General features: G+C 34.0%; 1 protein-coding gene across 2 annotated transcripts in view; it reads left to right on the top strand.

Moving 5' to 3' along the window:
- Positions 1 to 12,844, top strand: part of Fgf12 (fibroblast growth factor 12) — a 505,844-nt gene that overhangs the window by 173,939 nt on the left and 319,061 nt on the right. The gene's annotated exons all lie outside the window — the stretch shown is intronic.

Here is a 12,844-nt window from a genome sequence, read left to right as displayed (position 1 = left end):
TTTAAAGCAATCATATATTAATTTTGAAGTGTTAATTCATTATCGTTTTTTAAAATTTGTATTTTCTTTTTAAAAATAGAGGTGGAATGCAAGGGAAGAGGGAAAAGCATCTGATTATGTCTAAACAAATCTCTCTTTCTACGAGGATATATATTTTTGGTCCACAAATCCCGAATAATTTTAACATTCAAAAATTCAAACGCATTATAATGGATTTTGTGTTTGAAACCTCTTCATAGGTTATTTTTGGACATCTGATTCATTTGGTAATGGTTCCTATTTTAATTCTGTTATGGAGCTATGAAAATTATATTTGGAAAGATTAGAATACATGTAGGTTTCATTCATCCTTTCTAAAACTTTGACTTTCTTGTTACCACTAGTCAGAATGAAGACTAAAACTATTGTAAAGGATAATTTAACTCTATGTGATAGTTGAGAACACACCTTTGAAAAGAAATTAGCAATAAGACTGTGTAAGACTAAATTCCAAGATCTTATGATCACTTTTTCCTTTTTTTATTTCTCCAAATGAAATATTTTTTTAAAAAAATCATGTAGAACCCATCCACTAAAAAACATATTAGAAGTTTACAATTCTTACTTCTGTGTAATTCAGAAGAATATTTAGACAGTCTTTCTGTTTTGCCACCATATCTGTAAGTGCTAAAAGATATCATACCACTACATTTTAAAGTAAGAGACTTTATGTTGAAGTGTTATATTTTCATGATACAAATTGCAGAGTGTCAGAAAAGATGTATGTTATATTGTTTCAGTTTTATTGATTTACATTAAATAAAGTGTGAATAGAATATAACTTCTATGCTAGTTTCTAAGATGTAAAAAATATTTAAGTGTATATGGTGTGTAATAAAGACCAGGCACTTCCTTGTATAAAATTAGGTAATATGTTCAATTCATATGCAGGGTAATTTCCAAAATAGTAACAAATCCAAATAGAAAGTGTGACTTCTATGATGGGACAGCATAGGTTGTAGCAGGCCTGGGACTTAACAGTAGAGACATCTAGTTACAAGGCAGTCTCAGTAAGTCACCACAAATCTTTGAAACTCAATTTCATCTGAAAAAAAAAGTGAAAATAATGATAGCTCTCCCCTGGTTCCTGTATCTGACTTTGCATTTGATTTTAACATGTCATTCTATGAAAACTGTTATGCTTTATTTGTATGTGTATATTTACTTACTGGGGCATATATTTTGTTTTGGGGAACTCTTTCTCTAGAGGAATTCTTGTGAAATGATAAGTCCTAAGCAGAGGAGATGAGAATTCTTTCTCACCTTTTCCACAGACAGGTAATATTAGTTATTTACTGAGTAATTGTTTCTGGAATTATACTACCTTCACTCGAATTGTGGTTATTTTTACCTTATGATTATATATAACTAATATGACTTTGCTGTTTCTCAGTTTATGCAGAAATCTAAATTATGATGAGCATAGTACCTATCTCATATATTGTAAACATTTAATGAATCAAAAATAGTTAAAAATTTAATTGAGGGGCCAGGGTTGTGACTCAGTGGTAGAGCACTTGCCTAGCATGTGAGAGGCACTGGGTATGTGGTACTTGGCACCACATAAAAATAAGCAAATAAAATATGGGTTGAAAAATTAATCAAGCTCTCAATTTATGCCAGGTACTGCTCTAAGGACTTTAAGCCTACCATGCACAACATGCTTAGTATATTTTAGATATTGTCATTATTGTGTTCTATTTTAAGTTGATATCTTTCATGTGTCTTGTGCCATTGGCATTACCTCACAATAGTTCTTCATGTAACATTGGTATTCCTCATGTTCACATGCAAATTAGACTAAAGACACCAGGAAATTTTTCATGGACCAATTTATAAAAATAGAGCTAAACTGAATTATTTTTACTTTTAAAAATTTGTCTGAAAAGAATACAGTATATTTTGAACAATGTCAGCATGTAGTAACAGAGTTTCATGACAGCTACTTCTTCCCCATTATTTTATGGTTAAGGTAAGTAAGGGCCATAGGAAGGAAGTGATGTAATTTTAAAAAATAAGTTTATAGATGCCACTAACTAAAGTTTTGGAACTGTAAAAATTTTAATTTTTAAGAAAATTCTATCAAATAAATGGGACTAAGAAAATACAAATTAATCATTACTTTTGAGCTTTTTAGTGTAATTAACATATTTTATTCTTCCTGTCCATCCTCTGAATTATGAGACATTAATTTTTTGTCTAGTTTATCCATTTTATTAGTTTATAAATCCTTTCTCCTTCAGTAGGATGAAGATAATATATCATATCAAACAGAAAACACAGTCTCAAGCATTGTTAAGTTGATTGTGTAAGACTAGATTCCAACATGTTATGATCACTTTTTCCTTTTCTTTTTTCATTTCTCCAAATGAAATAATTTTTAAAAATCATGTGTAACCTATTCATTAAAAGACATATTAGAAGTTTAAAATTCTAAACAGTCCTGCTCAGGACATGTGGGATTTATTAATGTGATAAAATACTAAGTTTCTTATTCAAAGGGGGAGTAAAGTAAAAAGCCTCTTTTTTTTTTCTCTAGAGGTGGTACCTTTACAAAGAAACAAGCTCAGAGAAGAGCAGTGGTTAAAACAAGATCTTTCTTGCCTGCTCCCATTACTTTAAAGATGTAATCAGGGGGAAGCAGAAGCTGTCCATCAAAGAGGTTAAGGTTGTAGGATTCTGATCACTTCAGAGGCCATTCAAATGTTGTAGAAGAGGGTTTCCTGACCTAACAACAAGGCTCCTGAGAAAGCTGAGTTAGTTCCTTACCTCAAAGACACCAGTAGGTTCCTATAATAGTAGAAACATAAGTGTGCGGGTGTGTGTGTGTGTGTGTGTGTGTGTGTGTGTGTGTGTGTGTGCTTCCTTGCTTGTGCTATTAATTTTAAGTTTTTAAAGAAAAATCACCCCTCTTCTGTGTATAGTTGTGACTCCTCTGTGATATTCAGGTAGGGGTTTCTCTGCTTGGCTGCATGAAAGATTATTAGATGTCTAGCAGATAGAACTGAACAATCACAATGTTTCCTGGATGTGGAATTTAAAAACTCTGGGCATAAATAACTCATCAACTAATTCTACAGAAAACCATAACAAAAATGCAGCAACACCACTATTTTCAAGTGTAGCATGGGTATCTGGATGAAAACTGCCAAAGTACAGCCAGGTTGCCTCAGACACTTGCATATGTTAGGGGTGAAGGCCCTGAGTTTTCACCAGGACAGTGAAATGATTCAAGAAAGGATATTTGCTTACAAAGTAGTTGTTGTGTGTGTAAGCTTATTTTCCAAGATACGATATTATGAGCATTAAACAATTGTGTAAAGCTCCACTCTACCTTTATCTATAAGTTGCCATACCACTTTTTAATCTCTTTGAATTTTCTTCAAAGATAGTTAACAGATGCCTCCTAAAATTTGGGTAAAGTAAAATAACACATTTATTAATTGAGGATAGTTTTAGATTCAAATGCAGGCTTTAGAAATTAACCAAATCAAAAGATAAATTATAGCCCAGCACAGTGGCATAGGCCTGTAATCCCAGTGGCTTAGGAGGCTGAGGCAGGAGGATCATAAGTTCAAAGCCAGCCTCTGCAAAAGGGAAGCACTAAGCAACTCAGTGAGACCCTATCTCTAAATAAAATATAAAATAGGGCTGGGGATGTGGCTCCATGGTCGAGTGCCCCTGAGTTCAATCCTCAGTACCCTCCTCAAAAAACAAAACAAAACAAAACAAAAAACCCCACCAAAAAACAAATTACAAAGTCCATCTTTGGATGACAGGTACTCAGTTGTTTACATTGTTTTAATTTTTAAACATGATTGATTTTTATATGGAAGTGTCTTCAGTTATCCAGTCTTAGAAATTTTATTGAAAGATTATTGATGATTTAGTCATAATAATTATCTTTATTGTAGAAATTTTTGAGCTGGATTTTATGCCATCAGCTTAAAATTCTTCACTATTTTAATGATATTTCAATAACTAAAATGAATATGTTATTTAATATGTAATTTTTCATAAATTTCATATAGATTTTATATTCAAGATTTTTTGCTGTTTAAATGAGATTTTTTAATGTGAATGTCAGAAAATTCAAGAAGTTGGCATTCATTATTGTTTTGTCTTATAGTAGTTTTAAAAAGCACTTTGTTACTATTTGTAGATCTAATAATCACCAGGACTTCTATATAGACTTACTCTTTTTAGTTTAATAAAATCGAGAAGAAGGTACAGAGACAACCCATAAAACTGGAATCTCTCTAGCAGTCATTATCCTTCATAAATTAATGCACCTACATTGACACATCATTATCACCCAAAGTCCATAGTTTATATTAGCATTTACAATGGTGAACTCTATGGATTTGAACAAATACATAATGCCATGTGGACCTACCATTATAGTATCATATAGAATATTTTAACTGTCCTAGAAATCCTGTACATATTCATTCTTTTCTCTCCCCAACCCATAAACAAAACATTAATTTTTCTTTTTTGTTTTCATAGTTTTACCTTTTATAGAACATCATATAGTGGAAATAATAAGGTGCTTAGTCTTTTTATTCTGAGCTCTTTAACTTGATAATATGCATTCAATTTCCATCCATATATCTTCATGCCTTGATAGTTCATTTCTAGCATTGAATAATATTCCATTGTGTGGATACACTGCAACTTATTTATGCATTCACCTACTGAAGGACATCTTGGTTGTTTCAAGTTTGGGAAATTATGAAGTTACTAGAAACATCAATTTGCATGATTTTGTGTGAACATTAATTTTCATCTATTGGGTAAATATCAAGGGGCATCATTGTTGAATTATGCAGTAAAAGTATGTTTAGTTTTGTAAGAAACTGTCAAACTGTCTTTCAAAGTGGCAGTACCATTTTGATTTTCTAGAGTAATGAATGTAAGTTTTTGGTGCCCCACATCCTTGCTAGAATTTGATGTTGTGAATATCTTGGATTTTAGGTATTCTGATAGGCATGTGGTGGTATCACATTGTTTTCATTTGTGATTCCTAAGCAGTATATCATATTGAACATCTTTTAATATTCTGTCTTGCCATATGTGTATTTTCTTTGGTGAGGTGTCTTCTGACCATTTTAAAAACCAGATTGCTCACTTCCTCCTTGTAGAGTTATTATTTAACACATTTCAGCCAGCATTTTAGGTTCTCCTTTTGGGCACATTGTAGACAGCACTATCCCATTTCCTTGAAGTTAGATGTGGCTGAATGATTTGCCTTGGCAAGTAAAATGTGAGCAGAAGTGACATGCTTCCCTGTGGAAGCTTTAATAGCCCAGAGCACGGTTCACTTCAAGTTCTTTGCTGCTGCTGCTCAAGTTCAAGGTAGTGGTTACTCTGTTAGCCTGTGTTCCTGGGTGTCTGTAATGCAAAGAGCCCCATCACACGATGGACACCTAGTTCAGATGAGAAGTTAAAACCTATTTTTTGTAAGTAACTTTAAATTTTAAAGTAGTCTATTATCCAGCCTATTCTGATTACTATAAGGCCCTGATGTTTAAAATGATAAAATGGTAACATTTAATGGAGAGTTATTGGGTAACATTTATGATTCTTTTCACTGAAAAACATTTCAACATTTTTATGATATTGTCTGGGTATACAATGAATAATGTATTGGTTTTGCTCATGTCTTTTAATAATCAATTTAGCATACAAAGTATGAAATTTTGTTATCACCCTTCTAGTAATTTATTATGTGTCCTTAGTTTGCATTATTCCTCAAGTGACACCTCCCTCTTTACCAAAGATGAAATGAATCTCTACATACTTTGTGATGATCCTCTCAAAGTTGTGATTTAAGTGTAAGACTCTTAAGGACTCAGTTACTCTTCTCTACTCACTCTGAAATGTGCAAATTACCTTTTGATGCCCCTGATTATATCTGGGAAAAGAAGAATTATTTATGGTGCCTGAAAAGCAGTGACAATGTGGTACTTTTCATCACTATTGCAGTTTTTCCAAGCAAAGAAAAATGCAAGCAAACACTCCTTTACTTCTCCAAACGTATGCACTGGGAAGAAAATCAGGGCAGCACTTTATGGTGAAGGGAATGGCTCAGTGCTTCCACCCGGGTCATGGACCAGCAATGCACTTGCCTTGCTCTGCATTAATACAGAAGAGGGAAAAGAAGTCAGATTTTTCCCAAAGTCTAGCATACTTGATGTATGCCAGCTGACCCTGCCTAAAAGGCAGTGCTCCCTTCCTTCTGTCCTTCTCCTTCCAAGGGTGTAGGGCTATAGCAATGCTATCTGGCTGCAGGAGTTGCCATGCTTCCATTCTGCAGATAATCCTTGAGGACCGATTACATGCTAGGTTCTGTGTTATGCAGAAGAGACCCCGAAAGGATATATATACTTACAAGTAAAAGGTTTAATACAAGGCGGGATAAGATACATTCCCAAAGTAAAAAAAAAAAAACATTGGCATCCTTAGATTATACAGCTCAACAAACCTGGACTTGATTTAATGTACCATGATAAGAGTCACCTGAAGGAAGGAGTAAGGATCTCACCTTAGGATTCTTTTTAATTTCCCTGAGTGTGAAAAGCACCTAGGAGTTTGGAAGTAAGTGCTGAGGTGTGGAGGATGAGAGCTGCAATGGAAGGGAGTAATATCTCTGCACATTTTTTTGAAGAATGTGTTTGAATGAAAATAAGATGAAGATATAAAAAAAGCAAATTTTTTACAAAATTGCTCTACTACTCATTTGAGGCCTACTTAGCACTGCCCATATTTAGATATCCTGCCTAGTTATCTATATTATATGTCTGCCCTGCCTCTCCTTCCACACATCCATTTATTCACAGCCAGGTATAATACATCAGCTTCTTTAAAAGGTGCTATTTTGTGGTGCTAGAGTTACAAAAAGATATTCAGGGAGTGCTCATGGATTTGTTCTTTCAATTTCTATGGAATGTCTTAAAACAATGAAAATAATTTGCTTTTTTTCAACTTAGTGTATGCAGTTGCTATCTTTATGCTGTGTTATTTTCTTGCACAATGTTGCAAATGTCATGTCTGAATATTTCTTCTAATGCCGTTAAACGCAGGGCATTTGAATCTCCTAGGATGACAATCAGAAAGAGACTGTGAATCTGTCAAGACAATCTCTCTTGCTGAAATGATTTTTGTTGTTTGTACATAAGCTTCTAGTACCATCCTACCCCCTCCACTCATTACTGTTTATAGAAACGATAGCATTGCAGTTGGTGCCACTGATTGCCCACGTTGTTGCTTCAATGAAGCCAGCTGGGATGCGATTGCATGGTCTTTAAATAAAACTTAGTGGCACAAAATGAATCTCTTTTTTGAGGGGAGAGGGGTTGTTGCTAGCTGCATCATTTTCTAAGGCACTAATTATTTGCTTAACTTGGAGGAACTTAAGAGCCAGTGAATTGCCATGTTGGCTGAGTATCTGACCTTGACTCTGTGGAGTTGCGGGTGTGCAGCATACATACAGACTTTATGAAGTCATTCTTAAAGCCATCATGATGATCCCCTGGCCCCAAAACATTTCTGCATTCCATCAATAACATGTTGTGTGGAGCAGTGAGTGTGCCTAGGGTTCCAGCTACTCAAAGGTTGAAGTCAGAAGATTAACTGACATCAGGAATTTGGGACAAGAATGGTCTGTGCTAATTTGGTGACAATCCTTCATTCATAAACAGCCTGAAAAGTATCTGAAAGTGGTCAGAAGTAGAGTGAAAAGTTGTTGCTGCATTTTATAAAACTACCAAAATGGAAAGTAGAGGACATCTATCACTACCTTTGGTCTTTTTGCATGTAAACCTCATGAAATTTGTAGAATAGCAAATATCCTTAGAGTGAGATAATGCAAATTAGCAATCAAAGGCTTTTCCAGGTAAAGATTTATAGTTTCTAAAACATTTATTTGCTTGATCCTGAAAATTTTTAAATTATAAGTGCATCCAGATCCATCTAAAATGTCTGTGCTTATGTGACTGTGTGAGTGTATTTGAGTGAGTAAGTTGCTAAAGACAGTAACCTTTAGAGAGTGAGGGTAAAGAGAAAAGACTTTTTTTTTTTTACTTTTATGTCTACATTATTTTAATTTTTATGAAAATGTGTTATAATCATAACAAAAGCTAATGATGTATATTTTAGATTATATGTTTTTCTGTCATAGTAGAAAACTATGAAAAATGTAAAAACTCTATAAAACAAGAAAATTTCTGCTTACAAAATCGCAATCCAAATATAATCCCTTTCATTCTATGTATAGGATTTTTTAAGCAGAAGTTATTACACAAGTATTGTCTTGTTTCTTTCTAATGAGATTAAGCAATTATTCTGAATATGGAAATTGATACGCATATTGAAATATTTGGAATTTTTTTCTCAAAAAGTAATGAAAGGAAACTGTTAGTAAAGCTTCTTGGCATATGTTTTTTAGATAAAAGGGACGAAGTCTCTTGTTTTTAGTTTTTTGCTTTTTATGCTGCTCCTAATTATTTGTGCATATTGATTTTAATTACATATAAGTTAAGGTGTAACTATGTGGGAAATTATGGATGACTGGGTTTTTTTAAACTTAATTCATATTAAAAATACTAATGAACATATTATTTTACATAAAATTCTCCTAAACATAAGTTTAAATTACTTAATAGGATGATATCACGTCTATATTAAAATTATCAGTCTAATTATTATTGCTGAATGCTTAGCTCATACCCTTTTTTGTGTACCTTTAGATTTTGTCATGATACATCTTCTTGTGTAAAAATGTTTTTGTGCTCTGGGTTGTGGGGAGGCTATCAGTAATAACTTTTCTTTCTCCTCCTTTTTCCCCTCCCTCTTTAAGACTGAGTTCAAAATAATTGAGAAAATAGACAAAGCTTTGTCAAACGGTGGCTATTAAGTGTGTTTACTTTCTTACTGGATGGCTGCCAAACTGAACTAAAGAATGATTAAACTCAGATAGCTTTCTCCTCATAATAAATCTTGACATACACAACTCACCAGAGGGAAGGTTTGGGTCTATAAAGTAGACCAACCTGCTGAAAAATTCCAGCCTCTTCCTTGTTGAGCCCCTGTGGTGAGTCAGAGATATTTGGATTCCATATCTACCTGTAAAGTCCACTCTAGGTGCCCACCTAGCAGCTCAGAATGTGCCCAGCCTGTAGGCAGGCAGATGTACAAAGAGAGAATCTGCAGCCAGTCCAGCCTCGCCACCCTTTCCCTTTCCCCTCATCTCCCAATCAGGTAAGATCTTCCACTCCCTCCGGAAGGATGGAGGAGGGCAGGTGGAAGGGCAGAGACAGTACTTCTGATGTTGTAGATGGACACAATTTCTTTCTTTCTTTATTTTTATGTGGTGCTGAGGATCAAACCCAGTGCCTCATTCATGTGAGGCAGGCACTCTACCTCTGAGCTACAGCCCCAGCCAGTAAATATTTTTTATTTAAAAATTTTTAAAAATTTGTTTTAATTAGTTATACAAAACAGTAGAATGCATTTATGCAATTTGATATATCATACATAGATGGGGTATAATTTCATTTTTCTGAGTGTGCATGTTGCAGAATCATATTGGTTATGCAGTCACATATATACATACAGTAATAATGTCTGTTTCATTCTACTCTCTCTCCTATCCCCACATCCCCTCCCCTCCCCTCCCATCACTTCCCTTTACCTAATCTAAGGTAATGCTATTCTTCCCTAGGGTCCCCCACCTTATTGTGAATTAGCCCCCACATATTAGAGAAATATAGCCTCTACATTTGGCCTTTGCTTTTGGGTGTTGATTTGTCCTCCAGGGAGTTACATTCTGCCAGCCATAGAATATTTTCCTAACACTCTTTCTACTAGGTATACCTTTTTCATTATGCAACATGTGCACCTTTTACATACTTATTAGATGAAAAAAGCCATAACCTTTGTATATCTTTGATAATTGATGTGTGTTAAAACTTGTCTCATGTGTATTGACCTTTTGAATTTCTTTGCTGGTTAAGATATATAAAGAAGTATCTAGATATTTAAATATTTTTGAAATTTTTAAGGTTAATTTCTAGGAAGATATTTATTCAATCAACTTCTTTTTTTATGCTGTTAACAAAGTACAACTCATGCCTTTTCTTTACAACTTTTATTTTTTCATGTTGGATGATATGAGACAATGGCATGGGATATTCAGTTTTCTAGTCCTGTACTAGGAGGGAGAGAAAGGTATGGTAGGGCTGGGAAGAGAAGCTCCTAGGCCTCTTCTTGGCTTTAAATGTCCACCTAGTTATAAAAAAAAAACACCACCCCCCAAAACAAAAAACTGATTCTCCCCATAATATGCTTAAAGGATAATGCTGCTCTTACGACACACAGATGCCTCAACTGTCTTGCTCATTTGAAAATATGTGTGTATATACTTTGATTTCTCTTTGAATCCTGTAAATCTTTTGCCTTTAACCAAAAGTACATATTTATTTATGCATTATTAAGTTGTAGAATCCTACAAATTAATTCTGTATAGCCTGAACATATACAGAGAAACAAAAGGAAAATAAAAATTATCTAGCTTAAATAATTATTACTTACATTTGATATGTTTTCTCTTTTACAAACTAGTATCATACTATATAACATTCATAAACTTTATAAACAATATTAGGTCATCAGTATATGTTAAAATACTTTTAAAAATTTGTAATGATTGTTTTGTATTCACTTATGTGTAGGTGACATAATCAATTGTATAAATCCATCATATATGTGTGTATGCATGTATGCATGTATACACATATATATTATATGTGTTTTATATATGTAAATCTATATGTTAGTGTGTGTGTGTGTATATATATATATATATATATGTTAGTGTACATATACATTTAGTATTTGTCTCTATAGATTGTCTACCTGTGTCTCTATCTCCTTATGGGTAGCTTCTCCCAACACACTGTGATGTCTAGTATTCAGCATGGGGCCTGACACCTGTAAGGAACATAAAAGCATTTGTATATTAAATGATGAATTATATTATATTTTTGTAGGAAAATTCTTTTAAGGTTCAACTGGAGTGCTGTTATCTTGATATTAGCTTTGTAGTCTCTTTACTGGATGTTTCCAGAACTAATCACTGTTGATGAGCAGCTTTTTAGGTGTGACATTGGAAGAGGGATAGCATAGTGTCCAGATAGTTAAAGCTTCCTTTGGTCTTGACCAACTCCTAGGCTACCCTCTCTTCTGCTGCTAAGGAAGGCCCTGGGTACTGAGCAGAGTGCTACCCTATCCACATCCGTTTGCTGTTACTCTTCACAATAGAGCATTTCTTATACTTGTAAAGGGAATACAGTTATATTGATTCTCATTTATCCTCTTGTATTGAAATAAGCATAGAGCACATTTGAAATTTTCATTGTTAGAAGATATAAGAAACCAGTAAGATATTTAAAAGTTCTCAAAATTCCTCTTCTTATTTGCTATTTGGGCTCTGTTTTCAAGGGCAGAGAGAGGCTAGATACAGATGGCGGAAGGGTCTATAGGGTTAAAAAGAAAGGCAGGGCAGGAGCATAAGAAATCCCAGAGAGATGTTTGAAGGATCATTAGAATTTCTTTTTTTCGGGCTGGGGATGTGTCTCAAGCGGTAAGGTAATGTGCTTTCCTGGCATGCATGGGGTGCTGGGTTCGATCCTCACAACCACATAAAAATAAAATAAAGATGTTGTGTCCACCAAAAATTAAAAAATAAATATTAAAAAATTCTCTCTCTTAAAAAAAAGAATTTCTTTCTTTCCTTCTTTGTTCTTCTCTCTTTCAATACTGGGGATTGAATTTGGGGCCTTGTGCATGCTAGACAAGTACATTATCACCCTAGAGTTTCTAAAGCAGTTTCTCAGGGCCTGTTACTCTATAAATCAGCTACCATAAGTGAAGCATTTTGCAAGTAATAATAATGATAGAAACTGAGAGAGGAAGAGTTGGTTTAAAATAAATGTTTTGTCTGTTTTTTACATGCCGAGTGGAAGGGATAGAAGAATGGAAGAACCCCCTGGTGTCATGTCATTGGTACTTGGATAAAAGTTCAATGTAAAGGGTAAAGATTAAATACATCATGTTTGACCCTTAATGGGATGTGCTCCATGTTCAAGGCCACAAGGCCTCCAGATGGTCCTCCAAGCACACACTTGCTTTACAATGGGAAGTGCAACCTGTAGAGGTTGAGGAAAGGCTTTGGATACACAGCAGGAATTTTCATCTTGGCTCTGGCATGCACTGACTTTGTGATTCTGGGCTAGTTCCTTGATTTTCTGTGCCTCATATAGGAAATGGGAAATGGGGCACAATTATAGCGCTTACTACTTATGATGTTTCTGAGGATTAACTGTATTAATGTCTCTAGGGTGTTTAAACCAATGAAATCCTGGGCACATGGTCAGTTCTTAGTGGTTTCTGGTATTCTTGCTTCCTATCCTTCTTGATATCATAAAGTACCAAATGCATAACATTGGTGTATGATTCATCTTAACTATTCTTTTTCTTATTGTGGCAAAAATTTACACCGATAATAAATTTTTGAATATATTAAAAATTTTGATTATATACAATATTGGTTGCTATAAATATATAAATTTTTAACTTCTCCTTTACTGCCTTTGTGCTGGAAAAATCCCCTGGAATCTGTTTCCAGCCAATTTTATTTATCAAGATTTCTGTTTATTTCCATGAAACTAATAATTACCACGATACTAATAAAATCAATAAAAATTATGAATTTGATTTCATTAATAGAAATATATTTAAAATG

Source organism: Ictidomys tridecemlineatus, chromosome 3 (assembly GCF_052094955.1).
Source record: "Ictidomys tridecemlineatus isolate mIctTri1 chromosome 3, mIctTri1.hap1, whole genome shotgun sequence".
Lineage (NCBI taxonomy): Eukaryota > Metazoa > Chordata > Mammalia > Rodentia > Sciuridae > Ictidomys > Ictidomys tridecemlineatus.
The sequence above is the reverse complement of the archived record's forward strand: the minus strand, read 5'-3'. Positions and strand labels throughout refer to the sequence as shown.